The sequence below is a fragment of the Pseudophryne corroboree genome, chromosome 4 (genome assembly GCF_028390025.1).
Source record: "Pseudophryne corroboree isolate aPseCor3 chromosome 4, aPseCor3.hap2, whole genome shotgun sequence".
Lineage (NCBI taxonomy): Eukaryota > Metazoa > Chordata > Amphibia > Anura > Myobatrachidae > Pseudophryne > Pseudophryne corroboree.
Window position 1 is genome coordinate 818231310 of NC_086447.1, and position 21983 is coordinate 818253292.

The 21983-nt window shown below is 47.0% G+C and overlaps 1 protein-coding gene across 3 annotated transcripts in view; it reads right to left on the reverse strand.

The window, feature by feature from the left end:
* Window positions 1–21983, reverse strand: part of COMMD1 (copper metabolism domain containing 1) — a 305031-nt gene that overhangs the window by 128508 nt on the left and 154540 nt on the right. The window contains exon 3 of one of the 3 annotated variants that reach the window (XR_010176200.1): window positions 975–1083. The exons of the other annotated variants lie outside the window; for them this stretch is intronic. The gene's annotated coding sequence lies outside the window, so the exon portion shown is untranslated. The remainder of the gene's footprint in view (window positions 1–974; window positions 1084–21983) is intronic. 3 annotated transcript variants of the gene reach the window in all.

The following is a 21983-nucleotide window of genomic DNA, read 5'->3' on the forward strand; positions in this document are numbered from 1 at the left end:
TTCACTATCTCACTCTCACTCAAAATAGTCCGTAATTCGGAATATTCCGTATTTAGGAATATTTGGATATGGGATACTCAACCTGTATAAACAGACTTCAGGGGTTATTCAGACCTTATCACTCCTCTGCGAATTTGCAGAGGTCTGCGATCAGATAGCCGCCGCCCAGACAAAGTGAAAGCCCACCCCGTGCATATCCGCGTACATCTTGCGAAAATCTCGGTGTTCACTGGTCAGCTGCAAATCCGTTCGCAACTCACTCACCATCGAATGACTTTTCCAGTCTGTGCGTAGCCCAGGCCTTACTCCTACAGGGCGATAGAATCAGGCTGATCTTGGCCGGAGCGGACGTCACACACAGTCCCTGAAAATGCGCCTGCGTTTTTCCTGACACTCCCAGAAAACTGCCTGTTACCACCCACAAACGCCAGCTTCATGTCAATCAAGTTGCGTACGCTTGACGATCAAAAAAGTTGCAGGATTTTTTGTTGTTTGGCCTCGCGCATACATACTATGATCCGTATGCATGCGCAGTTGATCGATAATCGCCCGGGTTGCAAATTCGCACAACAGCAATCAGGTCTGAATAACCCACTTAGTGCTGACCGTCCGTAATGGCGCTGAGGACATACAGCTTAGGTGGTTCTATAGGCTTTTTGCATTAGGAACAAATCTGAGACTTAAGGGTCTTTCTAACAGGTGTAGAGATAGATACAACGGAAGGCTGTGTATTCATGGGGTGTGGATTATTAGAGCTACACTAAAAAGGTCTACAGTCAATAGGTCCCCCACTAATGGTCTATATGCATTAGGTCGACGGGGTCAAAAAGCCAACATGGAATAGATAAGGTAGTAGAAAAGGTCGACAAGATCAATAGGTCGACATTGAAATGGTCGACATAAAAAAGGTAGGCAAATTCTTTTGGGGGGGAGTTTTGGTATTTTTCTGCCACAAACAAGCCGCATTACTGTACCGCTTCGCTCGCCATGCTTCAGGCAAGGGGCCTGGCTCCGCTACTGCTGCGCTCAGCACAGGTTACTATTCCCAATCGTAGTCCACGTGGATGGTAAAGTATGAAAAATCTGAAAAAAAAGTAAAAATAGTTTTTAAAAAAAACTTGCGTCAACAATTGTCATGTTGACCTTTTAAACCTGTAGACCTAATGCATGTCGACCATTAGTGGTCTGCCTATTGTCTGTAGATCTTTTTAGCGTAGATCTACAGACTGGATACCGTATTCATGGACTTGGAAATCTGTGTGTGGATAATCTACTAAATTCAATTCATTTTCATACAGACTTTAAATCACACACTAGTCACTATATTCTCGGTCATAAATGTAACCAGTTAAACAAATGCCATAAATAATCACTGAGTTGGTAACCTGCAGTTAAAACCAGTGGTCACTACTGAGTGACGAGCATACGTTCTGTGGTTTTCTAGAATCAACTCTCAGTCAATAGACAACAGCTATGGAGAAGCTATGGTAGGAGCTGTGAGAAAAAGTCTACCTCTATAGTTTAAAACAGGGGTAATCCCCAGTAATTGAATCTCCCAGAGCAGCTAATTGAATAAATATGCCCCTATGAATTTTTCTGGTGGAGAGAAAAAGCAGCCATAATTAACTACATTTCACAAAAGGGCTGATATAGAGCAATAGATTCCTCCAGCTATAATCACTTATACCACTTTTACACTCGCACTCCCGGGTCACTCCCGGGATGCTTCCCGGGATGCATCCGGGGATGCATTCCCGGGACTGACCCCTTTCACACTGCATTAAGACCTGGGATCGACCCGGGACAGCCCCATTTACACTGATCCCGGGATATCCCTGCAAATGCATTAGTATGTCATTAGAAATGGCCTTGGGCTCAGAAAAGATGACATCAGCTTTTCTGAGCCCAAGAAAGCTCCAATCCAAGTCCTTTTAACAGTCCCGGGATAGTGAATCCCGGGACGGACCCTTTCACACTACACAGCTTCCCGGGACGGTCCCGGGTTCAACCCTGCTTTTGACCTGGGATGAAATCCCGGGATGCTCGTCCCGGGAAATTGTCCATGTACCCATTTACACTGAGAAGAATCCCGGGATGATGCGCGTTCACGTGCAATATCCCGTGATTTTCCTGCGAGTGTAAAAGGGGTATAACTTCCCAGCACCACTGCAACAGAGACCAGGAGGCAGACTTTGCAAATGTTGAATTTTCAAACCCACCAATCGGCGGTTTAGACCAATGTTTTTAAAACCGCAATCCATAAGCAGATTTACACCATGAAGGCATAAAGCAACCCCTCGTAGTTTTTGTAGAAAATCAGCAGAATCCCTGATATAGGTAAAAGTATTCTTCACAAAGGGCTGTTCGTAAAAATCAACATATTGTGCTAAGGACTGCAAACAGCGGCCCTGGCAGACATAACTGGTCATCCCGGAGGTCTATGTAACTATTTGTGTACATTAGGCAGGGTACACACTATGCCGACAGAGCGGAAGACATTCGGCGGGACGTAATGGCGTCCGAGATCGACGGAGATATGGGATGCCGGCCGATATTGGACTTTTTTTTAAAGGGGCAATCACTTACAAGGCAAGTTTTGCCTTGTAAGTGATTGCCTCTTTAAAAAAAACATCAAGGAAGCCCCCCAGTGGATGACTGAATTTATTTGATGGGACTGTAGGTACTATGGACATACAATAGTAACATACTGTAGTTGGAATTATTAGAGTGAGGGTATAAAGGTTTCACTACACATGTATGCAGAGGCGGATTTACTGCTGGGCAACCTAGGCAGCTGCTTAGGGTCCAGCGAGTTTCAGAGGGCCCGACACCAGGAAAAGACTCTGGTCTGTTGCTGCTGAGGGGGACATTGCAGCAAAGCTGGGGATGCAGCGCGCGGCATGCTCCTTGTCTTTGCGCACATCGCACTTTCTAGTTCCTGTCTGTCTGTCGTGTGAGTTAGTGCTCCCGGGACACCGGAGGAGCACTACAGGCGGCAGTGGACTGGTCCTGTACAACGTGTGGGATCTGACTGGGAGCCGGCCAGCTCACACATCACCCCACCCTCTCTAATTACCCCCCTGCCGCCAAGCCCGCAGACAAGGAGGACCAGAGGAGCTACTCTGGAGCTGTTAATGGAGGACGAGGAGCCAGACAGCAGAAGCAGCGTGCACATCGGTCACTCCCAGCCTCACCATCCTCTGGCTATGTGGGACCTGGACAGCCGCCCTTGTCCAGGTCACCTCACTGTGTATGTGTATGTTTATGTGTATGTGTGTGTGTATATATATATATATATATATATATATATATATATAAGAGCAGTGGAGAACAGCGCCTAGGTATATCTAATAGAGACCAGGGTCAGGAGAAGATTTTTTTCTTTTTACACAACACTCCTCATCTATAAATGAGTGGCAGCTTATGTACAGTATGTGAATAAAATGTGAAAAAAACGAAGTAAAACAAGCGCCTAATCGTGTTGGTGAAATAAAACCTGTGCAGTCAGGTGCAGTTATTAAAACAAACAACAACTTACCGTATATACTCGAGTATAAGCCGACTTTTTCAGCACTTTTTTTTGTGCTGAAAAAGCCACCTCGGCTTATACTCGAGTCAGTGCAGGCAGAGGCAGAGCAGTGTGAAGGAGGGACATGGAGCGCACAGCGCGCGGCGCTCCTGTGTCCCTCCTGCATCTCCGGCGGCAGCAGCGGCGGTTCTATTACAGGAAATACCCGTTCGTGACCTCTGATCACGAACCGGCACTTCCTATAATAGACCCGCCGCGGCCGCCGAAGATGCAGGAGGGACACAGGAGAGCCGCGCACGCTGTGTGCTTCGTGTCCCTCCAGAAGACAGCGCGGGATCGACGGAGGGGTAAGTAACAGCACTGTGGGGCATACCTGGCACTTGGGGAGGGAACGTATCTGGCAGCACTGTGGGGGCATATCTGGCAGCACTGTGGGGGCATAACTGGCAGCACTGTGGGGGCATATCTGGCAGCACTGTGGGGGCATATCTGGCAGCACTGTGGGGGCATATCTGGCAGCACTGTGGGGGCATATCTGGCAGCACTGTGGGGGCATATCTGGCAGCACTGTGGGGGCATATCTGGCAGCACTGTGGGGGCATATCTGGCAGCACTGTGGGGGCATATCTGGCAGCACTGTGGGGGCATATCTGGCAGCACTGTGGGGGCATATCTGGCAGCACTGTGGGGGCATATCTGGCAGCACTGTGGGGGCATATCTGGCAGCACTGTGGGGGCATAACTGGCAGCACTGTGGGGGCATATCTGGCAGCACTGTGGGGGCATATCTGGCAGCACTGTGGGGGCATATCTGGCACTATGAGGGCATATCTGGCACTGAGGGCTGTGTACGGCTAGAGCTGCATTTCCCACCCTAGGCTTATACTCGAGTCAATAAGTTTTCCCAGGTTTTTGTGGTAGAATTAGGTGCCTCGGCTTATATTCGGGTCGACTTATACTCGAGTATATACGGTAGCTTTAAATACTTTCAGGCTGATGACATTTGGAAGACGAACATGTAAAGAGAAAATAAAGGCAACATAGTGTGTACTGTTTTTAAGACACAATATTTTCTGGTGATATCAGAAATTAGGAGTGTGGCTCATTCCAATTATATAAGTAAGCAGGATTGATGATAAAAACTGAAATGTATATAAGATGAAAGCTAAAAAAGACAAAAATTTCATTACAGCTTAAAAGCTAGGAATGTGGCTCATTCCAATTAATGTTAGGCAAATGTAATAAAAAATAACAATTTAATGGGCACAATCCCAGGGCGAACTGTAGCAGTGGGTTATATCCAGATGGCTTGTCAGGAATAAAACCCTTTTTTTTTCACCTACTAAACGTGAGTGCTGGTCTAATTCTTTTTTCAACTGTGGAAGAAGTGAGTGTTTTTATCAATTACCAGGACCCTGCACCAGAAATCAGTGTTATAGGACATAGAGTGCTGTCATTTTGCTATATTTTATATATATATATATATATATATATATATATATATATATATATATAGGTAAATGAATAAAGGTGTGGCACTCAGGGCTCAGGATGAAGAAAAAACAACCACTAGCACGTCTGCAACGTTTCAATGTTATTCAGATTTTCATCAGGCTTCCATAATGATACAAACAACTAGAGATGAGCGCCGGAAATTTTTCGGGTTTTGTGTTTTGGTTTTGGGTTCGGTTCCGCGGCCGTGTTTTGGGTTCGACCGCGTTTTGGCAAAACCTAACCGAATTTTTTTTGTCGGATTCGGGTGTGTTTTGGATTCGGGTGTTTTTTTCCAAAAAACCTAAAAAACAGCTTAAATCATAGAATTTGGGGGTCATTTTGATCCCAAAGTATTATTAACCTCAAAAACCATCATTTCCACTCATTTTCAGTCTATTCTGAATACCTCACACCTCACAATATTATTTTTAGTCCTAAAATTTGCACCGAGGTCGCTGGATGACTAAGCTAAGCGACCCTAGTGGCCGACACAAACACCTGGCCCATCTAGGAGTGGCACTGCAGTGTCACGCAGGATATCCCTTCCAAAAAACCCTCCCCAAACAGCACATGACGCAAAGAAAAAAAGAGGCGCAATGAGGTAGCTGTGTGAGTAAGATAAGCGACCCTAGTGGCCGACACAAACACCGGGCCCATCTAGGAGTGGCACTGCAGTGTCACGCAGGATGTCCCTTCCAAAAAACCCTCCCCAAACAGCACATGACGCAAAGAAAAAAAGAGGCGCAATGAGGTAGCTGTGTGAGTAAGATAAGCGACCCTAGTGGCCGACACAAACACCGGGCCCATCTAGGAGTGGCACTGCAGTGTCACGCAGGATGTCCCTTCCAAAAAACCCTCCCCAAACAGCACATGACGCAAAGAAAAAAAGAGGCGCAATGAGGTAGCTGTGTGAGTAAGATAAGCGACCCTAGTGGCCGACACAAACACCGGGCCCATCTAGGAGTGTCACTGCAGTGTCACGCAGGATGTCCCTTCCAAAAAACCCTCCCCAAACAGCATATGACGCAAAGAAAAAAAGAGGCGCAATGAGGTAGCTGTGTGAGTAAGATAAGCGACCCTAGTGGCCGACACAAACACCGGGCCCATCTAGGAGTGTCACTGCAGTGTCACGCAGGATGTCCCTTCCAAAAAACCCTCCCCAAACAGCACATGACGCAAAGAAAAAAAGAGGTGCAATGAGGTAGCTGTGTGAGTAAGATAAGCGACCCTAGTGGCCGACACAAACACCGGGCCCATCTAGGAGTGGCACTGCAGTGTCACGCAGGATGTCCCTTCCAAAAAACCCTCCCCAAACAGCACATGACGCAAAGAAAAAAAGAGGCGCAATGAGGTAGCTGTGTGAGTAAGATAAGCGACCCTAGTGGCCGACACAAACACCGGGCCCATCTAGGAGTGGCACTGCAGTGTCACGCAGGATGTCCCTTCCAAAAAACCCTCCCCAAACAGCACATGACGCAAAGAAAAAAAGAGGCGCAATGAGGTAGCTGTGTGAGTAAGATAAGCGGCCCTAGTGGCCGACACAAACACCGGGCCCATCTAGGAGTGTCACTGCAGTGTCACGCAGGATGTCCCTTCCAAAAAACCCTCCCCAAACAGCACATGACGCAAAGAAAAAGAAAAGAAAAAAGAGGTGCAAGATGGAATTGTCCTTGGGCCCTCCCACCCACCCTTATGTTGTATAAACAGGACATGCATACTTTAACCAACCCATCATTTCAGTGACAGGGTCTGCCACACGACTGTGACTGATGTGACGGGTTGGTTTGGACCCCCACCAAAAAAGAAGCAATTAATCTCTCCTTGCACAAACTGGTTCTACAGAGGCAAGATGTCCACCTCATCATCATCCTCCGATATATCACCGTGTACATCCCCCTCCTCACAGATTATCAATTCGTCCCCACTGGAATCCACCATCTCAGCTCCCTGTGTACTTTGTGGAGGCAATTGCTGCTGGTCAATGTCTCCGCGGAGGAATTGATTATAATTCATTTTAATGAACATCATCTTCTCCACATTTTCTGGATGTAACCTCGTACGCCGATTGCTGACAAGGTGAGCGGCGGCACTAAACACTCTTTCGGAGTACACACTTGTGGGAGGGCAACTTAGGTAGAATAAAGCCAGTTTGTGCAAGGGCCTCCAAATTGCCTCTTTTTCCTGCCAGTATAAGTACGGACTGTCTGACGTGCCTACTTGGATGCGGTCACTCATATAATCCTCCACCATTCTTTCAATGTTGAGAGAATCATATGCAGTGACAGTAGACGACATGTCCGTAATCGTTGTCAGGTCCTTCAGTCCGGACCAGATGTCAGCATCAGCAGTCGCTCCAGACTGCCCTGCATCACCGCCAGCGGGTGGGCTCGGAATTCTGAGCCTTTTCCTCGCACCCCCAGTTGCGGGAGAATGTGAAGGAGGAGATGTTGACAGGTCGCGTTCCGCTTGACTTGACAATTTTGTCACCAGCAGGTCTTTCAACCCCAGCAGACTTGTGTCTGCCGGAAAGAGAGATCCAAGGTAGGCTTTAAATCTAGGATCGAGCACGGTGGCCAAAATGTAGTGCTCTGATTTCAACAGATTGACCACCCGTGAATCCTTGTTAAGCGAATTAAAGGGCTCCATCCACAAGTCCCACATGCCTAGCGGAATCGCTCCGTGTTAGCTCCTCCTTCAATGTCTCCAGCTTCTTCTGCAAAAGCCTGATGAGGGGAATGACCTGACTCAGGCTGGCAGTGTCTGAACTGACTTCACGTGTGGCAAGTTCAAAGGGCATCAGAACCTTGCACAACGTTGAAATCATTCTCCACTGCACTTGAGACAGGTGCATTCCACCTCCTATATCGTGCTCAATTGTATAGGCTTGAATGGCCTTTTGCTGCTCCTCCAACCTCTGAAGCATATAGAGGGTTGAATTCCACCTCGTTACCACTTCTTGCTTCAGATGATGGCAGGGCAGGTTCAGTAGTTTTTGGTGGTGCTCCAGTCTTCTGTACGTGGTGCCTGTACGCCGAAAGTGTCCCGCAATTCTTCTGGCCACCGACAGCATCTCTTGCACGCCCCTGTCGTTTTTAAAAAAATTCTGCACCACCAAATTCAAGGTATGTGCAAAACATGGGACGTGCTGGAATTTGCCCATATTTAATGCACACACAATATTGCTGGCGTTGTCCGATGCCACAAATCCACAGGAGAGTCCAATTGGGGTAAGCCATTCCGCGATGATCTTCCTCAGTTGCCGTAAGAGGTTTTCAGCTGTGGGCGTATTCTGGAAAGCGGTGATACAAAGCGGAGCCTGCCTAGGAAAGAGTTGGCGTTTGCGAGATGCTGCTACTGGTGCCGCCGCTGCTGTTCTTGCGGCGGGAGTCCATACATCTACCCAGTGGGCTGTCACAGTCATATAGTCCTGACCCTGCCCTGCTCCACTTGTCCACATGTCCGTGGTTAAGTGGACATTGGGTACAACTGCATTTTTTAGGACACTGGTGAGTCTTTTTCTGACGTCCGTGTACATTCTCGGTATCGCCTGCCTAGAGAAGTGGAACCTAGATGGTATTTGGTAACGGGGGCACACTGCCTCAATAAATTGTCTAGTTCCCTGTGAACTAACGGCGGATACCGGACGCACGTCTAACACCAACATAGTTGTCAAGGCCTCAGTTATCCGCTTTGCAGCAGGATGACTGCTGTGATATTTCATCTTCCTCGCAAAGGACTGTTGGACAGTCAATTGCTTACTGGAAGTAGTACAAGTGGGCTTACGACTTCCCCTCTGGGATGACCATCGACTCCCAGCAGCAACAACAGCAGCGCCAGCAGCAGTAGGCGTTACACGCAAGGATGCATCGGAGGAATCCCAGGCAGGAGAGGACTCGTCAGAATTGCCAGTGACATGGCCTGCAGGACTATTGGCATTCCTGGGGAAGGAGGAAATTGACACTGAGGGAGTTGGTGGGGTGGTTTGCGTGAGCTTGGTTACAAGAGGAAGGGATTTACTGGTCAGTGGACTGCTTCCGCTGTCGCCCAAAGTTTTTGAACTTGTCACTGACTTATTATGAATGCGCTGCAGGTGACGTATAAGGGAGGATGTTCCGAGGTGGTTAACGTCCTTACCCCTACTTATTACAGCTTGACAAAGGCAACACACGGCTTGACACCTGTTGTCCGCTTTTCTGTTGAAATACCTCCACACTGAAGAGCTGATTTTTTTGGTATTTTCACCAGGCATGTCAACGGCCATATTCCTCCCACGGACAACAGGTGTCTCCCCGGGTGCCTGACTTAAACAAACCACCTCACCATCAGAATCCTCCTGGTCAATTTCCTCCCCAGCGCCAGCAACACCCATATCCTCCTCATCCTGGTGTACTTCAACACTGACATCTTCAATCTGACTATCAGGAACTGGACTGCGGGTGCACCTTCCAGCACTTGCAGGGGGCGTGCAAATGGTGGAAGGCGCATGCTCTTCACGTCCAGTGTTGGGAAGGTCAGGCATCGCAACCGACACAATTGGACTCTCCTTGTGGATTTGGGATTTCGAAGAACGCACAGTTCTTTGCGGTGCTTTTGCCAGCTTGAGTCTTTTCAGTTTTCTAGCGAGAGGCTGAGTGCTTCCATCCTCATGTGAAGCTGAACCACTAGCCATGAACATAGGCCAGGGCCTCAGCCGTTCCTTGCCACTCCGTGTGGTAAATGGCATATTGGCAAGTTTACGCTTCTCCTCCGACAATTTTATTTTAGGTTTTGGAGTCCTTTTTTTACTGATATTTGGTGTTTTGGATTTGACATGCTCTGTACTATGACATTGGGCATCGGCCTTGGCAGACGACGTTGCTGGCATTTCATCGTCTCGGCCATGACTAGTGGCAGCAGCTTCAGCACGAGGTGGAAGTGGATCTTGATCTTTCCCTAATTTTGGAACCTCAACATTTTTGTTCTCCATATTTTAATAGGCACAACTAAAAGGCACCTCAGGTAAACAATGGAGATGGATGGATACTAGTATACAATTATGGATGGACTGCCGAGTGCCGACACAGAGGTAGCTACAGCCGTGGACTACCGTACTGTACTGTGTCTGCTGCTAATATAGACTGGATGATAATGAGATGTAGTATGTATAAAGAAGAAAGAAAAAAAAAACCACGGGTAGGTGGTATACAATTATGGATGGACTGCCGAGTGCCGACACAGAGGTAGCTACAGCCGTGGACTACCGTACTGTGTCTGCTGCTAATATAGACTGGTTGATAATGAGATGTAGTATGTATAAAGAAGAAAGAAAAAAAAAACCACGGGTAGGTGGTATACAATTATGGATGGACTGCCGAGTGCCGACACAGAGGTAGCTACAGCCGTGAACTACCGTACTGTGTCTGCTGCTAATATAGACTGGTTGATAATGAGATGTAGTATGTATAAAGAAGAAAGAAAAAAAAAACACGGGTAGGTGGTATACAATTATGGATGGACTGCCGAGTGCCGACACAGAGGTAGCTACAGCCGTGGACTACCGTACTGTACTGTGTCTGCTGCTAATATAGACTGGATGATAATGAGATGTAGTATGTATAAAGAAGAAAGAAAACAAAAACCACGGGTAGGTGGTATACAATTATGGATGGACTGCCGAGTGCCGACACAGAGGTAGCTACAGCCGTGGACTACCGTACTGTACTGTGTCTGCTGCTAATATAGACTGGTTGATAATGAGATGTAGTATGTATAAAGAAGAAAGAAAAAAAAACCACGGGTAGGTGGTATACAATTATGGATGGACTGCCGAGTGCCGACACAGAGGTAGCTACAGCCGTGGACTACCGTACTGTACTGTGTCTGCTGCTAATATAGACTGGATGATAATGAGATGTAGTATGTATAAAGAAGAAAGAAAAAAAAACCACGGGTAGGTGGTATACAATTATGGATGGACTGCCGAGTGCCGACACAGAGGTAGCTACAGCCGTGGACTACTGTACTGTACTGTGTCTGCTGCTAATATAGACTGGATGATAATGAGATGTAGTATGTATGTATAAAGAAGAAAGAAAAAAAAAACCACGGGTAGGTGGTATACAATTATGGATGGACTGCCGAGTGCCGACACAGAGGTAGCTACAGCCGTGAACTACCGTACTGTGTCTGCTGCTAATATAGACTGGTTGATAATGAGATGTAGTATGTATAAAGAAGAAAGAAAAAAAAACCACGGGTAGGTGGTATACAATTATGGATGGACTGCCGAGTGCCGACACAGAGGTAGCTACAGCCGTGGACTACCGTACTGTACTGTGTCTGCTGCTAATATAGACTGGTTGATAATGAGATGTAGTATGTATAAAGAAGAAAGAAAAAAAAAACCACGGGTAGGTGGTATACAATTATGGATGGACTGCCGAGTGCCGACACAGAAATAGCTACAGCCGTGGACTACCGTACTGTACTGTGTCTGCTGCTAATATAGACTGGATGATAATGAGATGTAGTATGTATAAAGAAGAAAGAAAAAAAAAACCACGGGTAGGTGGTATACAATTATGGATGGACTGCCGAGTGCCGACACAGAGGTAGCTACAGCCGTGAACTACCGTACTGTGTCTGCTGCTAGTATAGACTGGATGATAAATAATGATATAAAAAATATATATATATCACTACTGCAGCCGGACAGGTATATATTATATAATGACGGACCTGCTGGACACTGTCTGTCAGCAGAATGAGTTTTTTCATTTTTATAGAATAAAAAAACACCACACAAGTCACACGACGAGTGTACTTTTTCAGGCAGACATTCAATCACAATATATATACTATACTGGTGGTCAGTGTGGTCAGGTCACTGGTCACAGTGGTCAGTGGTCAGTCACACTGGCAGTGGCACTCTGGCAGCAAAAGTGTGCACTGTTTAATATGTACTCCTGGCTCCTGCTATAACCTATAACTGCTCCCCAGTCTCCCCCACAATTAAGCTGTGTGAGCACAGTCAGATATTATACATAGATGATGCAGCACACTGGGCTGAGCACAGATATGGTATGTGAGTGTGACTGAGTCACTGTGTATCGTTTTTTTCAGGCAGAGAACAAGAACAGAACGGATTATTAAATAATAATAAATTATAAAACTGCACTGGTGGTCAGGTCACTGGTCATCAGTCACTAGTATTACTCCTCCTAAGCTCCAGTAAGTAAATGAAGTGTCTCACTCTCACTCTCCTATCTATTTTAATTTCTAAACGGAGAGGACGCCAGCCACGTCCTCTCCCTATCAATCTCAATGCACGTGTGAAAATGGCCGCGACGCGCGGCTCCTTATATAGAATCCGAGTCTCGCGATAGAATCCGAGCCTCGCGAGAATCCGACAGCGTGATGATGACGTTCGGGCGCGCTCGGGTTAACCGAGCAAGGCGGGAAGATCCGAGTCGCTCGGACCCGTGTAAAAAAACATGAAGTTCGGGCGGGTTCGGATTCAGAGAAACCAAACCCGCTCATCTCTACAAACAACTCTTACCTTTTAAACATCCCTGCACCAAGTGACCGCCTCCCGACATTGGGGTCCCCCCCCCGGCGGTGGCACACCCTTATCACGTCACAGCGTATCCCACAGGTGCCTTCCAGCATGGACTTAATCCCAGCCGTGGCGCTGTTAGGTAACGCTGCAGCGCATCATATGGGCTCCATCCAGCCCTGGTGTTCCCCCAGCGGCGGCGCTATGTAATGACGTCGTCCTGCAACTGCAGGATGCACGTCCACCCCACACATCTCCATGACAACCGGAGATAACAACGTACGTGATCTATATTAAAAATAAGTGTGATATTGGTAAAAAATGATATTTCTATTTTTCGTCAGGAATCATATATATATATCATGTATATATATATATGTATATATATATATATATATATATATACATACATATATACACACACACACACACACACACACTGTATATATACTTAATCAGATACATTGCTAATAACTGGAAGATGTTTTTTTACTTAATGGCAGGACAGTGTGTATATAAATAAATAACTTGCTCCATAACTTAGGGTTCACACCTTGACAAAGTGGCTACGAGCCCCGAAAAATAGGATTTTAATACCTACCGGTAAATCCTTTTCTCATAGTCCGTAGAGGATGCTGGGGACTCCAAAAGGACCATGGGGTACAGGCGGGATCCGCAGGAGACATGGGCACACTAAAAAGACTTTGACTGGGTGTGAACTGGCTCCTCCCTCTATGCCCCTCCTCCAGACCTCAGTTATAGGAACTGTGCCCAGGGGAGACGGACATTTCGAGGAAAGGATTTTTGTTAAACTAAGGGCGAGAGACATACCAGCTCACACCACAAACAACTGGATCAGCAGGAAACCAGATAACAGTATGAATTCACCACAGCAACAAGCTGAATATAACTGATACACAAACCTCGTGTAACCGAAATTAACCAGTATCAATACAACTGCAAGGAACAGTCCGCACTGGGATGGGCGCCCAGCATCCTCTACGGACTAGGAGAAAAGGATTTACCGGTAGGTATTAAAATCCTATTTTCTCTTACGTCCTAGAGGATGCTGGGGACTCCAAAAGGACCATGGTCTACACCAAAGCTCCAGACCGGGCGGGAGAGTGCGGACGACTCTGCAGCACCGATTGAGCAAACATGAGGTCCTCCTCAGCCAGGGTATCAAACTTATAGAACTTAACAAAAGTGTTTGAACCCGACCACGTAGCTGCTCGGCAAAGTTGAAGTGCCGAGACCCCTCGGGCAGCCGCCGAAGAAGAACCCACCTTCCTGGTAGAATGGGCCTTTACTGACTTCGGCAACGGCAGCCCAGCCGAAGAATGAGCGTGCTGAATCGTATTACAAATCCAGCGTGCAATATTCTGCATGGAAGCAGGATTCCCAATCTTGTTGGAAGCATACAGGACAAACAGAGCCTCTGTTTTCCTAATAAGAGCCGTTCTGGAAACATAAACTTTCAAAGCTCTTACGACATCAAGAGATTTTGGGACTGCTACAGCATCCGTAGCCACAGGTACCACAATAGGTTGATTTATGTGAAGCGAAGAAACCACCTTCGGCAGAAATTGTTGACGAGTCCTCAATTCCGCTCTATCCACATGAAAAATCAAATATGGGCTCTTGTGAGACAAAGCCGCCAATTCACTCGTCTGGCAGACGCCAAAGCATGACCACTTTCCAAGTGAGAAACTTTAACTTTACCTTACGCAATGGTTCAAACCAGTGAGACATAAGAAACTGCAACACCACTTCAAGATCCCACGGTGCAACGGGTGGCACAAATGGAGGATGGATATGCAGCACTCCCTTCACGAAAGTCTGAACCTCAGGAAGGACGGACAATTCTTTTTGAAAGAAAATAGATAGAGCCAAAATCTGCACTTTGATGGAACCCAATTTCAGGCCTGCATCCACGCCTGCCTGCAAAAAGTGGAGGAAACGACCCAAGTGAAACTCCTCCGCAGGAGCTGCTTTGGTGTCACACCACGACACATATTTTCTCCAAATACGGTGATAATGCTTTGACGTGACCTCCTTCCTAGCCTTAAGGAGAGTGGGGATGACCTCCCCGGGAATACCCTTCCGAGCTAGGATTTGGCGTTCAACTTCCACGCCACCAAACGCAGCGGCGGTAAGTCTGGAAACACGGAGGGCCCCTGCAGTAATAGGTCCTCTCTTAGAGGAAGCGGCCAAGGATCTTCTACTAGTTATTCCTGAAGTACGGGATAATTGTGACCCCTTGCTTGCGAAGGAAACCATCATTTCCGCCATTACCTTGGTGAAAACCCTCGGGCCGTGGAAAGCCCAAACGGAAACGTCTGAAATTGGTAATGACAATCCTGCACCGCAAATCTCAGGAAGGCCTGATGTGGTGGATATATCAGGACGTGTAAGTAGGCATCCTTTATGTCGACCGACGCCACAAAATCCCCCCACCCCTTCTAGGCTGGAGATCACAGCTCGAAGAGATTCCATCTTGTACTTGAAAGCTTTCAAGTATGGATTGAGGGATTTTAGGTTCAGAATCGGTCTGACCGAGCCGTCCGGCTTCGGCACGACAAAGAGCCTCGAATAGAACCCTTCCCCCCGGGAAGGGGGAACCGGCACAATGACCCTCTGTTGACACAGCTTTTGTATCGCAGCATTTACTACTACTCTTTCTGGAAGAGAAACTGGTAGGGCCGACTTGAAAAAGCGGTGGGGGGGGGGGGGATATCTCCTGAAACTCCAGATTGTACCCTTGGGACACTATGTCTAAGACCCAAGGATCCAGGGCCGATTGAAACCAGACCTGACTGAAGAATCGGAGACGGCCCCCCCACCGCCACGGACTCCCGCAGGGGAGCCCCAGCGTCATGCGGTGGACTTGGTAGAGGCAGGGGAGGACTTTTGGTCCTAAGTGCCTGACACAGCAGGCGACCTCTTTCCCCTTCCTCTACCCTTTGAAGCGAGGAAGGACGAGCCCTTTCCTTTTTTGTATTTATTAGGCCGAAAGGACTGCATCTGATAATGGGGCGCCTTTTTCTGTTGTGTGGGAACATAAGGAAGAAAAGATGACTTACCCGCAGTAGCGGTAGACACCAGGTCAGCAAGGCCGTCACCAAACAAGACACTACCTTTAAAAAGGAGAGCTTACATATTTTTCTTGGAGTCGGCATCAGCATTCCATTGATGAATCCACAGCGCCCTCCTGACCGAGACCGCCATGGCATTGGCTCTTGATGCCAAGAGGCCAACATCCCTCGTCACATCCTTTAGGTAATCTGCAGCGTCCTTGATATAACCAAGAGTCAAAAGAATGTTATCCTTATCAAGGGCATCCATATCAGAAGCCAAATTATCAGCCCACTTAGCAATAGCACCACTCACCCATACCGACGCCACAGCAGGTCTGAGCAATGCACCAGTATTAACGAAAATGGCCTTCAATGTCGTCTCCAGCTTGCGATCCGCCGGATCCTTGAGAGCAGCCGTGCCAGGAGACGGAAGCGCCACCTTCTTGGACAATCGGGATAGAGCCTTGTCCACATTGGGAGACGACTCCCATTTCTCCCTGTTGTCAGAGGGGAAAGGATATGCCATAAAAATTCTCGTGGGAATCTGCCACCTTTTGTCAGGCGACTCCCAAGCCTTTTCACAAAGAGCGTTCAGTTCATGAGAGGTGGAAACTTCACCTCAGGCTTTTTCCCTTTAAATAAGCAAACCCTTGTGTCTGGAACAGCAGGTTCCTCAGAGATATGTAAAACATCTTTAATAGCCACAATCATGTACTGAATACTCCTAACTACCCTTGGATGTAAAGTAGCCTCATTGAAATCGACATCGGATCAGAGTCTGTGTCGGTATCTGTCATCTGGGTAAATTAACGTTTTTGTGACCCTGAAGTGGTCTGCACCCGAGACAAAGCGTCCTCCATGGACTTACTCCATGCTTGAGTCTGAGAATCAGATTTATCCAACCTCTTAGACAATAAATGCCACATTAGCATTCAGTGTACTCAACATATTCACCCAATCAGCAGTCGGCTGTGCCGACAGAGTCATTCCCAAATCTTTTTCTGCGCCCCCAGTAACCTCCTCCGGGGAGGAACACTCAGCCTCAGACATGTCGACACGCAGTACAGACATACCCACACTTACACGGGCCAAAGAAAGGGGACAGACCCACAGGGAAGCCTGCAGAAAGAACACAGAGGGAGGATGCCAGCTCACACCCCATCGCCCATATACTACAATACAAATAATATATGTCGTTTGCGCTGTACAATATAACATAAAAAAGCACCAAATTGCCTGTGCACCCGCCCCCACCCCGTTTTGCTCCCCATATACTTGTAAGGAGCTTGGAGGTCCGGGCCAGCGTCTCTGCAGCAGCTGTGAAGAGAGAAAATGGCGCTGGTGAGCTGTGCGGCTAAGCCCCGCCCCTTCCCGGCGCACTGTAGTCCCGCTCTAATTTGAAAATATTTATACTGGCGGGGGTCTCGTATATGGTGCCCGGGCACCGAATATGTCTTTGGCCAGTGTAAAAAAGACCCTCAGTAACTGCTGCCCAGGGCGCTCCCCCCCAGCGCCCTGCACCCTGTGAGTGCCGTTGGTGTGTGGGAGCATGGAGCGCAGCGCGACCGCTGCGCTGTACCTCCGTTACTGAAGTCTTCTGCCGTCACTGAAGTCTTCTGTTCTTCTAATACTCACCCGGCTTCTTTCTTCTGGCTTCTGTGAGGGGGGCGACGGCGCGGCTCCGGGAACAAGCAGCTAGGCGCACCAAGTGATCGAACCCTCTGGAGCTAATGGTGTCCAATAGCCTAAGAAGCAGAGCCTTTAACTAAGAAGAAGTAGGTCTGACTTCTCTCCCCTCAGTCCCACGATGCAGGGAGCCTGTAGCCAGCAGGTCTCCCTGAAAATAAAAAACCTAACAAAAGTCTTTCCAGAGAAACTCTGTAGCGCTCCCCTAGTGTGTGTCCAGTCACTCCTGGGCATAGAATCTAACTGAGGTCTGGAGGAGGGGCATAGAGGGAGGAGCCAGTTCACACCCAGTCAAAGTCTTTTTAGTGTGCCCATGTCTCCTGCGGATCCCGTCTATACCCCATGGTCCTTCTGGAGTCACCAGCATCCTCTAGGACGCAAGAGAAAGTTAGCTGTTTTAATGTGTGACATCTTGAAATAGATTTTTTGCACAGTTGAAGTCCCTGAGTGCCGCTGTCTATTTCCTCTTATGTACTTTATTGCTCACGGAGGGCACCAGGGCAGAGCTTCTACCAGTAAGTGGAGTGCCGGACTAGTTTTCACACACACACACACACACACACACACACACATATATTCCCATCATGGCTGTGTGTGGAGTTTGTATATTCTCCCCGTGCTTGCATGGCTGTCCTCCGAGGACTTAGGTTTCCTCCCTCATTCCAAAAATGTACTGGTAGGTTAACTGGCTCCTGACAAAAATGAACCCTAGTGTGAATGGGCCAAGTGGTTCTTATCTGCCGTTACATTTTATGATTCTTTGTGACAATTCTCGCTGTAATGTAGCTGTCTGGTTCTCGCCTACAGCCAGGGAGAGAGTGCAGACTAGAGTCACAGGAGCTCCTGCCACCTCCTTCCTCTCCAGTGTGACCTGCCACCTCCACAATTCCATGTAATTGGTCCATGCACTTTGATCTGGACTAATGCTGGGAGAGGATATCTTTTGTGATGAGCACCTACTCATGTCTCCATGCTGGGGCATATCCACACACTACTGATGCAGGGTTACCCGCTCTATAAGCTGTTACACAGATACCGGGGATCCCCTCACCTCTACCCCCATCCCCCCTTCCACATTATACATATTAAACAGTGGTGAATTTCCCATTAGGCATGTGTCTTGGGGTGGCACTTGTTTAGGGCTGGCGCTTGGATGCTTGTATTGGTACTGTTAGCCTGAAATGTACCAGTAATTGCAGAATATTTCCACCGTACTGTACCACATGCCATCTTGTATGGAGCATAAATGGGTAGGATATGCACATACTACCTCTATAGGCTGTCCTACTTAGTAAATATGTGTACATACAGAAAATTAAAAAGTCATAATTGATTTTTATTCCATTAAATTAGCTATTTTCAGATGAGGGTTTATAATATACCCAATCAATGAAAATAATAAAATTAGGCGGGGGGTGGGGGGGGGGGGGGGGGGAGAGGGGGGGGGTTGGGTCTTTACTGCTGTGCCTTGGGGCACCCGCATCCCTAAATTCACCTCTGCTACCAGTTACTGAAACAGACTTGTGTACATCCGGGGCTGCAGGCGAGTGTAGTATACGCCTGCTTTGTGCACCGAAAATACAAGTTTGTGTAAAAATAACTGGAATCTCTCTCCCCTACCTCCTGGTTTGTCCTGCTATAGACTGCCCACCTCTCCTCTTCTCTGCCTCCCTATCTACTCTCTCTGCCCCCCCCTCTCTCTGCCTCTCTATCCGCCTCTTCTATAACATCTACCGCTAGCTCCCATCTTGCACCTGTCCACGGTCTCTCTCCCCCCATTGTTGTTGAAACCCTTTGGCTTCCTTCTCACTGAAACTGCAACACAAACCTCTTACAGCAGTGGTATGTCTACTGCCAGCTCCCCCTAAAGGAAAAGTATATAGATCCATTCCAGCTGGTGCTGTTTAGCGCTGATTATGCTCGTTTCAAGCCTCTGCCGCCAGCAGCAGCGCAGTTACTGGGAGAGCTGCTACTGCTGGTCAAGCATGGAGATGACTAGAATCGGTTCCCACGCTGCCTGAGAGGAGGCTCTGGCATCTGCCTCCACTGCAGGAGTGTAGGTAGGACCTGCGCTGCTGCTGCCACCTCATGGTCATGTGAGGGCACAAGCACAGCAGGCTTAGCCAGGTGTGGTGATGACAGGATATAGTGCTATGAATTGTTTGAGGAAGTGGGGCCCCAAATCGGTGTCTTGCTTAGGGCCCCATGAGTTCTAAATCCGCCTCTGCGTGAAAGGGTATATTGTTTCTGTGCAGGGTAAATACTGGCTGCTTTATTTTGACACTGCAATTTAGATTTTAGTTTGAACACCCCCCACCCAAATCTAACTCTCTCTGCACATGTTATATCTGCCCCCCCTGCAGTGCACATGGTTTTCCCCATTAGAGAAAAAGTTTGCTGTTGCGATCAGTTCTGAATTAGGCCCCATACCCACTAATAAGGTTAGCAAAGCAATGGGGCTCACATGGGCCTTATGGCATAATGACAAAAAAAGTGTTGAAGTAAAAAATATTACAGAGTGAACATACAAACTCCACACATTATGAGTCGCTATGCTTGCGAATACGCGAAGCGAACACAGCAATATATGGTAACATATGCACTCACACAGACATGTCCCAAAGATATATTCAGCACATATTTCATACCACACATAAATTTAAACATGTCAAGCACCAGACATTATAAGGGTTTACATTATATAATGGAGTATAACGTCATGTATGTGTATTGTTGGAGCGGAGCAAGATGGACATGCCGTGCTTGGTGTCAAAGTAATCAGATTAATGTGTGGATTCATTTGATGCCTGTGGTTAGATTGTAGCACATTGCAATGAGTAGTTATGATTACATGTATGAAAGCTAAAGTCACTCTTATTAGAACAATGAATTTCCTGGAAGACAGCATGCTTGCAGAAAGGAACCAGTGGCTATCCCCTGTAATTACACCATCAAGGCTGGACGTTGCTTGCATATGAACTGACCAATGACTCATCATGAATGAGAAAGTACCCTCCCCTGGACCAATAACAGAAGACCTATACTACCCCAACATACACAGTGTATAGCTGATCCCACACACAAGGATTCCTGTTGTTTTGCTGGGTGCTGATCGAGATGCTGCTTTTGCTGTTCTGTGTAGCTGCTGTTGAGGCTGATCCAGAGATGGAGCGTAGAGTGCATTGAGGGAGATGGTAATTGTATGCTGGCCGTGTCTGTAATAGATTAGTTTGTAACAACTGCTTCCTGTGTAAATTGTACTCTGTAACTAATATATATATATATATATATATATATATATATATATATATATATATATATAGTACACGTGTTATATTGTATGCATACCCTTTTAATAACAAATATATACATCAATGAGCTTTGGAACTCAGACAAATGTGTGCGTGTACTTGTTTTCTCTTAAGGGATGTAGTGTTTGCGATGTACAGCACACTTTCATAATATATGGTAATAAGATGCGCCTGGCGTCCGCTGCATATATTAACGCTGGCATTTTAGATAATTATTAGATATAGATCTGACTTTTTCAAAAGGTTCTACTTTTCTTATAATAAATTTGACGTATTCTACATGTTTAAGCGGGATGCTCTTAGCATCCCAGTAGTCTGGATGTCATGTGACAGACATCAGAATCCCGACATCACTAAGGAGACCAGCCCTGGAACACTGACAACAGACACCTCGAAGGAGAGTATCGGGGTACCTGTTAAGGTAAGGCACAGGGTGTAGGCCGTAGCGAACACCCCCAGAATGTTAGGGTTATGGTATGGGAAGGGGGGATTAGAATACTTACCCAGTCAGGATCTTCAGTGTCGGGATTACATACCGTAGCCGTTCAAGCAAGTTAGGTTTGATTGTTGCCACTTCAAAAGGAGCACTCTCTCCTAATGCGGCTTGCAGAACAAAACAAAAGGTTGCGCACCACTGACATTTAGCATTTACAGAGAACCTTAGCTCAGAAGTACCCAGCCTATGGATGACAGAGTTTAAGGTTTATATCACACAAACATTAATGCTTTCCAAAAACTTTGATATAAAAAATGAGCAGCACATGAAATAATCCACGGAGAACTCATTGATGGATTGTGTGTGCGCGCTGTTGTTAAAGCTTACAATTTAGCTAATGTGTTTGCTGGAAAAAAAAAAGTCTGCTGCCATGGAAATCTAGTTTTACGTAACGGAACTTAATAGATGGAAAAACTTATAATAGCTTTGCAGAGTGATATTTAGACTGAAGAAGTTAAAGCAATCACTCAAATTGGACATCTGTCAGCAATTGCAGCCTTGTAGCAATGGACTCATTGGTATGACGTAGACCAGAGTTTTCCAAACACGCTCCTCAACAGTTCTGATTTTAGGGACATCCATGCTTTTGCTCAGATGGTATAATCAAATTGACGGAAGTACTAATTAAGTCACCATTGCTTAAGCATGAATATATTTAAAACCTGAACTGTTAGGGTGCTTTAAGGACAGAGGGTCTAATTCTGACCTGATGCTGATGTGCGAAATCACACAGCGGACGATTATCGAATGACTGCACATGTGTATGATCACATACTGCCAAACTGCGGAAGAATCGTGCGAAAACTTTGATTGCTAGGCGTACACAAGTGGATTGACAGGAAGCGGGCGTTTGTGG